This window comes from Meriones unguiculatus, chromosome 7 (assembly GCF_030254825.1).
Source record: "Meriones unguiculatus strain TT.TT164.6M chromosome 7, Bangor_MerUng_6.1, whole genome shotgun sequence".
Taxonomy (NCBI): Eukaryota; Metazoa; Chordata; class Mammalia; order Rodentia; family Muridae; genus Meriones; species Meriones unguiculatus.
Genome location: NC_083355.1, coordinates 86738781 through 86748542, shown reverse-complemented (window position 1 = coordinate 86748542; position 9762 = coordinate 86738781).

The window sequence follows — 9762 nt, the reverse complement described above, 5'->3', positions numbered from 1 at the left end:
GGAGACCCATCACATTCTCAGCTCACCCAGGACTCCCTAGGGCGGGAGGGAATCAAATACACACCCACCTCCCTCCCCCCATTTCCACTTTCTGGTCATTTAAGTGTGATTAAATACGGCTAACTAGTGGGTACTCTGCCTGAGTGTCCTGTCAACATCTGGTGTGTCCCCTCCTTTAGAGAGCCTCTCTAGGCAGTGGTGACCCAAAGCTGACTCCATCTACTCACATAGGTCCTCCTCTCCCTACAAAGGGCAGCAGAGCCCATGACCGGAACTCTTGGTAACAATGGACGACATCTTTACTTTCAAACAAGACAGAGCAAAACTACACGGTGATGGAGGTTTCAGTGAGTAATTATATTAGCAGGTGAAATAACTAACCTGAAATTGGTAGTAATAAAGGTTGGCACCACTCTAAAAACAACAACAACAACAACACTCTATGTGTATGTGTGCTTTTCTTCTGAGAAGAGAAGGCCAGGAGTAGAGCAAATGCAGTCTGGGATAAGTTTAGGCTGAGAATGAAATATGAGCTCTCCGCAGGAGCTCTCTGGTAGTCAGCTGCCCACATGGGGTCCTTTCTTCAGGTTTGTTAGTCTCAACTAGTTCAGCTCTGCCTTGATCAGTGCAATCACTGTTACCCACAGGGGGCTGATGGACACGAGATATAAGCATAGCATACACAAATGTACAAAAAAGTGAATATAAACTATTTTGAATTTTTAAAACTTCAGTTGCAGGTCAAAATGGTATTTTGAGGTCAAATAAACTGTATTTTTATAGCATACAGATATGATAGAAATAAAAATAAAATACAAACACACCATTTGTAAGAGATTTTTATTTATTTTGTATGTGTGTCTGTGTGTGCCCCAGAATGTATGCACACAGAAGTTGACCTTTAATGTCTTCCTCAGTTGCTCTCCAGGTTATATTTTTTAAGTTAAAAAAGTGTAAGGGTTGGAGAGATGGCTCAGTGGTTAAGAGCACCGAATGCTCTTCCAGAGGACCCGGGTTCAGTTCCCAGCATCCATATGGTGGCTCATAACCAGCTATAGCTACAGTTTCGGGGGGTGTGATGCCCTTTTCTGGCCTCTGAAGGCACCAAGCATGTACATGGCATACACATTGCATGCTAAGACATCCATAAAAAACAAAACAAACAAACAAAAACAATGAGTGTGCACATGTAGGTGCCCACAAAAGATGCCATTGAGTCTTTTGGAACTGGCGCTCTAGGCTATCTGAGCTGAACCCGGGTCCTCTAGAAACAGCACGTGCTCTCAACTGCCTATCCATCTCGCTAGTACCTTCCCTTTAAGTTTTGAGACAGGGTCTCTCATTGATTCTGGAGCTCACTGAATGGACAGATGGGATGACTGGTGAGTTCTAGCACTCCTTCAGTCTCTACCTCCACAGCACTGGGATAACAGACCATCTGTGCCACATGTGGCTTCACGTGGCTTTGGAAAATTCAGACTCCGGGGCCTTATGCTTGCGTGGCAAGCTCTCATGAGCCCTCTCAATCCTGATGATAAATTCTTAAAGGCAGTCCTAGCTGTTTGGTTTTTTTTTTCCTTCTCTTGGTGGCAAGAAGAAAATTTTAAGTTGTGCGCGCGTAGCTTACCCTTGGGGGTTTGCTTGCTTTGCATTTTCATCAACAGCTGCCCAGCTGAGTAGCAGAACCCTAGTTTAGAAACCGTGGTGGAAAGCTGTTGAACTGCATTTGGTGGGTGTGTTGTTCAGAACCCCCCTTCCTTTGTAAAGCAGGCAAAAAAGCAGAGCTTCCTAGGAGAAAATATGGGTCTTTCTGGGAAAAGGAGGTGGGGGATACAGAGGGTGGGGATGTAGGAGGAGCCCCATCCATTAGCTAGCCTTGTCCGGCTCATCTATGATTGGATCAGATCGCCCATTCATCTGAAATTGCAGGGAGGCCCTCATTCAATCACCCTAAGTGGAATCTGATCTTTATCTTGGGATAAACATTCCAAATGGAAGGTGAGTGCTAGGAGATAAGGGAGATAAGGAAACCATATGGCCCTGTCACTAGAGGTTCCCCGGGGCTTATTCCTATGAGGATTAATGAGTCTGAAGGCAGAGCATCTTCAAGTCCTGTCTCTTGAGAAGGCCAAGACTCCCAAACCCCCATGTGGGGATGTGGATTGTCCACAGACATAGAAGATCCTGCTACTCCAGCTCTCTGACCTCAGTGGGGACCTCTTGCCAGCTCTGCCCATCTCCTTCCATTTCAAAAGGTTCGGTATTATCAATATGTATACTGTACAGCTGAGTATACCAAGCCTGGATCTCCGCCTTCATTTAGTAATTCCCTCTGCCCACCTCTACCCCGTTCATGGCTCTGCCCTGTAGGGTCTGCCAGGATCGGATGGGAAGGGTGTTTTCCAGGTTGAGGTTTTTCCCTGGGTCTGTTAGGACCTGGAGACACATGGAAGACTGAAATCCCAGGTACGGGGGAGGGCAGGTAATATGAACTCCCAAGGGAAAGGGATGTGGGGCAGAGGAGAGACGGAGGGGAGAAGGCCGGCTTTTGAGCACGCTTTCTCTTCCCTGGTATCGAAAGGCACTGGAGCCCTCATTCCTCTCATCTTTCTGCTCCTTCACAGCTGTTCTGACCCACACAGGACATCTAGGTTCATAAGTGAATGCTTCCAACACTTGGGGCAGCTTTTGAACAGGGTCATGGTAACCAATGATAATAGGAAGAATAGCCCATAGAGATGGAGGGCCTACCTTACCTCAGTGCTCTGCTTTGGTTATTTCAAGTTCCCATAGCTCTACAGAGTAAGTAAAACTTTACCAAGAAGGGAAAGTGAGGCCCAGAGAGGTGGAGTAAGTTGCCTGAGTCTGCATACCCCATTAAGAGCTACAGCCAGGAGTCAAACCCAAGGGGTCAAACCTTAGAGCCACAATCTTGATGCGGAGAGGGGCCCGCACTCAATTATTTATTTCCTGTCTTCAACAGCCTTGGTCAGTGGCAGGTAATTATAAAGTAGTTGCCCAGACCCTTCCATCCCTTTTGTTGGACTGCCCCAAGTTAATGTGGGCAGTTGTGCCTGGCTATCAAGCAAGCCAGTCTGAGCTGGACTTCACACTTGCAGAACAACCCAAGCCTACTGTTTTTCAAACAGCCTTGGCTAAGAAGAGGCCACCCCCTGGACCCCTAGTCCCCCCACATGGCAGAGGGAAGTGGGAAGAACTGAGGAGGGACTTTAGGGCCCTAGAGTTCCAGCCCTGGGTATCCCTGCTTCAGGCTTGCCCTGGCCGATGGTCTTGGTTTCAGGCTTCTCTGTGCTCTGAGCACATCTAAACATTTGGAGAAAAACAAGAAAGTGAACAATAGGCGCTTGTGGACTGGAGAACAGGGCCGACTTCCCCCTGGGACTCGAGCGCTGTTCATAAGCTGCTCCAGCTGCACTCTCACGGTTGGGATGTCACTGGGGCCTGGCTGAATTACAGCCTTGTCCTCCATGGGGCCTGCTACTGACTCCTTTCATACCCGGGGAATGCAAATGTGGGTAGGGGGAGCTGGGGCTCTGCAGAGAGGAAAGCATGTTTTCCTGCCTGGTTTTTGGGAAATCAGACCAAACACACACACACACACACACACACACACACACACACACACACACACTCGCACCTCTGAGACTTGGCATGGTGTCTCTGCTAGTCCACCCCAACAGATGTGTCCCCATCAGAGATGTTTGCCCCACAGGAAAAGAATCAGCTTTCCATCAAGTAGACTCTGGGCACAGAACCAGAGAGCTCAGAGTCCACAGGACCTGGAGAGCAGAAGGGGCTTATGTGTGTCAGAGCCGTTTCACCAGGAAGTGGTAGCACAAGAACCCCTATTGGTTCTAACGCTAAGGAGGAAGTTGGGCCAAAGGGCACTCCTCTGAGCTGGCCCCTCTGCTGCTTCTCACTGTCACAGCCCAGGGCAGCAGGAACAGTACAGAGTCCAAGTATCAGGGTTAGAGCTCACCCGCTCCTTGGCGAGGGCTGGCCAGTGACACCATCAGTACGCATGCAGTAGGGCTAGATCTCCTTGTCATGAGCTCCTCACCTCTGTTTCCAGGATCAGAGGCAGCTTTGAGCAGTGTCCTGTCTGGGTGGCATCCCTGGAATAGGACCTAGTGTTTTTGAAGTGGCTGCTCAGACATCACCTCATAGTCTCGGGAGGGTGAACAGTCCTTAAGCTCACTTGACCACCCTCCCTGAGCAAGGCTTTGGATCTGAGAGTACTTCCAGATTGTTTGTCCCCTAGAAGTGCGGGGAGGAATTTAACAAGAAGTCTGTGGTTGGAGGACAGTGGATTTACTTCCTGACCATCCAGGGGCTGTGAGGTTGTAAGAGCTGGAGAGATTAGGGTGGGTAAGAAGATTCCCAGGAAGGACATGAGTAACAGAGTGGGGCGCTCAGAACAAAAGCAGGTTGACTTCTGGAATGTAAAGGTGCGGATTTAGTGTCTAACTAAGAACTTCAAAACGACGATTAGGGCCCACTAGATCAGTGGTTCTCAACTTGTGGGCCGCAAATCCTTTGGGAGTCAAACGACCCTCTCATAGGGGTCACCTAAGACAATTGGAAAACACAGTCATTTACATTATGATTCATAAGAGTAGAAAAATTACAGTTGCGAAGTAGCAAAGAAAATAATTTCCTTGTGAGACTATATCTCCCACCAAGGGCCATGTATGGATATCACCTAGAACCCCTGCTTGGATGTAGCCCATGGGTAGCTCAGCATCCAAGTGGGTACCCTAGTAAGGGGAACAGGGACTATTTCTGACATGAACTCAATGGCAGGCTCTTTGACACCCCCCCCCCAGGAAGGAGCAGCTCTGCTAGGCCACAGAGGAGGACTTTGCAGCCAGGCCTGAAGATACCTGATAAGCCAGGGTCAGATGAATGGGGAGGAGGTCCCCCCTATCAGTGGGCTTGGAAAGGGGTAGGGAGAAGATGAGGGAGGGAGGGTGAGATTGAGAGGGAATGAAGGAGCGTGATACAGCTGGAATACAAAGTTAATAAACTGTAACTAATATTAAAAAAAAATAAAAATTTAATTAAAAAATAAAAAAGAATAAAAAGTTTGAAAAACTAAAAATAAGGAATAAATACATGCTAACAAATTTTTAAATAAAAATCTTCAAATAAAAGAAAAAAAAAGAATTTCCAAAAAAGAAAATTATCTTATGGTTGGGGGGTCACCACAATCTGAGGAACTGTATTAAAGGGTCACAGCGTTAGGAAGGTTGAGAACCACTGCACTAGGTGTGCTGAAGGGGTGTTCCGGGAACCGTCCCTTCCTTCCTGCTCTCCGCCGCCTCGGGCACACCTACAGAGATTATCGAAGGTGAACCGGAAGTCTTACCGCTGCCTTCTCCCAGGCAAGGCTGTGATGGCCGAGCGGTGTGGAAAGAACAGGGAGAGAAGGTTCCCTGGGAGCATGCAGTCTTCGGGTGGAAACTGGATCGGGAGAGGCAAAAGCCTGAGCTGAGCCTGCCAGAGCCGGCCACGACGATCAGCCGGGGAGTTGGTCAGTTAAGCCAGCCAGAGGGAACAGAGCAGGGGAAACCTGGGGGGGCCGATGGCTACACAAGGAGCTGGTATGTGTAGAGGAAAAGGGTGCATCAAATAGTCTTTCTCCTGTATTCCCAAATACTTCTGCAGACAGAATATTCTTTTTTTAATTTTTACGAGTACGAGTGTTTTGACCGCATGTATGTATGCACACTGCGTGAGTGCCCTGTGGAGGTCAGGAGGTCAGGGTCCTTTGGAAGTGGAGTTATAGATGGCGGCAAGCTGCCACGGGCATGCCGGGAAGCCGACCCAGCTCCTTGGCAAGAGCGGCAGTGCTCTGCATGACAGAGCCATTGATCCAGCAGTGACACGGATTTCTATGTAGCCCAGACTGACGCTCACTCTCCCGCCTCTGCCTCCGGAGTGCTGAGGCTACTAGCGGCAAGCGCTACCACGCCTGGCTCTTATTCTTTGCCTTTGACGCGTGGTTTTCTATTTGTTGGGCATGCAGGGCTGTGAAAAACTTCATGGTCTCTGCCCTTCTCTTGAACCGAGTTCCATTCCTTCCGACCCATTAACGTGAGGCTGTCCCTTGCTAGGGGGCTGGGCTGGGTCCCACGGAGGATATGTTTCTGGGCTCCCTGCTCTTCTCACCTACCATGGAGGAGGCACGGATGCAGCCTGCACGCATGAAGGGGGCACCTTGTTCCTAGGAAGTAAAACAACATGTCTTGAATCGCAGTCTCCCAGTGTCTTTTCCAACAAGACTCCCAAAGCTTCCGTTAAATCAAGGCAGCCCTAGAATCGAGTGAATACGGTAAATGCCTAATTTTACTCGCCTTTGAGACACAATCTTCGACCGAGTTTGTCCACAGTTTCATGTGGGCTTTCCAAGTGTATTCTTCCCCGTCACAACTGAACACGCAGTTGTCTGGCTTAAATCAAGTGAGCATCTGAATTAGGCTAAATATTCACCACTTTTGGCGTGCCTAATGACTTCCATCTTTGTTTAAATTACATTAGGTTTGCGAGACCTGCCCTTCTTATCATCAACATCAGCCCTTCAATTTTCCATTTCCATCCCTTCTCACGAGAGAATCAAGGTCAAAAATGTAAGAAAATAGTCAAAGACTCGCACAGACGCCACCGAGCAGTTAGTTAGCAGGTCATGCTGCAGAAATGGAATGGTTGCTTGGCAGGTTGCAGTACTGTGGGTGCCTCAAGAGCTGGTTCCTGGCCAGCCTTGGACAACTTGAAACCAGGGCCTGGCTCAAGAGCTTGGGATGGTGTTATGTAAGTCAAGGGAAAATGTATACCATTGCCAGAGTCAGAGGTCAAAGCCAAAGGCGACCTAGAATGATCTCATCCTATGAAGCTCAACAGGTGTAAATCCTGGCACCTCCTGTTTGCCTGGGCAAACACTGCCATGCGATGGGGCTGTGGGCGAAGGTTGCGCTCCAAAGCAGTGTGCCCCATGGATACGCCCACGGGTCTTCCAGCGTTCCTGAATTTGGTGATTCAGGAAAAGAGAGGGCCAAGTTCTAGGCTGCGTTCTTCCTAAACCACGCTGGCTCCGGGCTGCTCTGCTCACAGCGTGACAGGGGAGGGGAGCAAGTTGCTATCATCTCCAGAGATAGCGGGCCTAGGGTCAACAGAGTGGTGAAGGGTCACTTAGTATTCCTTGAAGATATTCTTCAGGAGACAGGTAAGTGCTTGGAAAGAGATCCCCAGGGACAGGAGGAATTGTACAGCGTGGCCCTTGTAAACTCCGCACTTCTACAACCCTCTGAGGAGACCCTTTCTCCTCAGAGCTCCCTGGGTACCAAGACTCTTTCATCAAGGATTTACTCTTGAGGCAGACTCTCCCTCATGGAAAACACGTGGGGAAGTGGCAGGCTAGTATGTCAGAGGGACAGAACTCCATCACTGGGCAGGAGGCTGGACCCCCGGGCTGCCTCTGACTTACCTTTCCGAATGTCTTAGGACAAAGCTCTTTCGTTCATCGTCAAAAGAATGTTGATCTCTGATAGATGATCTCTACATGGAGGTATTGATCCGGATATTGGGAAAAGCAAATTATGATTAAAAAAAAAAAAAAAAAACAAAACCTATAAGATACTTACATTCTTCCCCGGCTGGGAAACACGGCTTTAAAATGTGTACGTTATGTGTGTGGTGGGGTATTACGCAGCTAGCCATGTGGAGGCCCGAGTCTGAGGTTGGGTGTCTCGCTCAGTTGCTCTCCATCACATCTGGTGAAACAGTGACTCTCACTAAACCTGGAGCACACCCAGTCTGTCAGATTGGTGAGGTGTGAAAAGCCCACCTTCCTGTCTTGGAGTTCACAGCACCTGGATTACATCACTTTTTACAAACTCAGGTCCTCAGGCCAGGACAGCAAGCTCGGTACCAACTGAGCCCTCTCTTAGCCTCCGGAGAAATCGAAGTGTGACCTTGGGGTTTGTGAGAAATGATGAGGGAGGACTTGAAGCTTCCATTCAGGATGAGAATGAGGAGAGCAAAACCAGCAAGCTGTTTTCTAAGAAATCGAATAGTCCCCAAGCCACACCTCCCTTCTCCCTTCACTTGCTAGTGAAGCGATGCAGGCATTATTCAAGAGGCGGGGGAAATTAAAAACTGCCTTTTCATTTAAGACCAAACAGAACTTTTTTTTTTTTTTTCAGAGTCATCAAGACCCACATTTTGAGTGAGTTTTGAAAGGCAGATTTTTTTTTTCCCCTTGGTCTTAACTTAAGAAGCCGGGGTAGACAGGTGGGTTTTGTGATTCCTGTTTAGCAAGTCGGAGACAATGCGAGAACTCCTTCACCCTCCACCGGAAACCAAACACCTGAGCTGGGCAGCTACTACCTGAAGCCCTCAGCGCAGGCCAGCAAGACGGTGAATGTGAAAGGCTCGGCCACGCCATGCCAGCCGAGAGCCCACTTTTATTTGACCTACATCCCAATTACCAGCATCTCTCCTCAGGAGGGAGAGGCTGCACCACGCAAGCTGCGGTTTTCCCCAAGGGGCCAAAGCGGGCCCACAGCCGCAGGAAGCCAGCCCGGGCTTCTTGAGACCAGGGCTTGGGGAGAGGAAGGACCTCCTCCTCCACCCCATTCGGGTTGGTCTGCGCTGGAATGCCACGCTTTTCAAAGTGTCCGAGTGATAGGCACTTTCTAAATATGCACAGCGATGGTCCGATAAGAAAGCCAGCCTGGGGCTCTGCGGGTCAACGCCTCCAGCTCTGCCGGTACTGCGGCCCCGGCTCAGGATGGGCTGCTGTCCCCCTTGCAAACTTCTGAATCTCCTTATAGAATCTGCTTCCTGTCAGGGGCCTCGTTTTCCAGTTTCTACTTGTGGAATTAGAAAAAAAAAAAAGAAAATAAGATCCCGTCCACCGTCTCCCTGGGTCTCCACCCTCAGCTCCCACCGCCTAAATCCAGGGGACCCTAATGGCCGAGGGGACAAGGCGCACGCGGAGCGTCCCCATACCCACCGCCCCCAGACCCCTCGCTCGGCACCACAATACACCCTTGTACCGGGCCAGGCCAGGGGATTTGGCACAGGGATGGGGGCAATATTCGTCAGATATTTAAAACAGAGCCGGGAGAACAAAGCATGCCTTTGTACAATCGGAGCCGGGAGCAGCGGGGCGAGCGTGGAGCTTGGCTGGGGCAGGGGCGCATGCGTGGCGCGCGGTTCCGTGCGGTTCCAGACTCGGTTCTCCCTCGTTTCCCCCACGCACTACCCGCGGCGGGCTGCAAGAGTGGCTGCCTTTTATCTACCCGCCACAACCTGTTTAATTGAAAAAGAACGAACGAAAGAAACAGTCATTTTCCATGTTCCTGTAGGAAGCAGAGGTCATTAAAATAAAATCATAGACCAGTTGGGAACTCAGGTTTTAAATGACCCGGACTAACAGGACACTTGGATCATGTTAAAACCAAAGCATTTAGGAAAAGACGTCTTCTTTGGATGCAAGCCGTGAAATCTTTTTGAGGGAACGGGCCCCTTTTGCATTGTTTATGCTGGATGACCACTCTTTCAGTTTCCTGTTTATTGTCACTTGGGATTTGGGAGCTATGATGGTTATTGTCAAGGCTCTGGCTTTTGTTTGGGGCTGTGGGCTGGTCAGCGTTTGTTTGTTTGTCTGTTTAAGTTATTTTTTAAAAAAGGCGAATAGAAGTGGAGCTTTCATGCTACAAAGATGAGATTGTGTCCTGG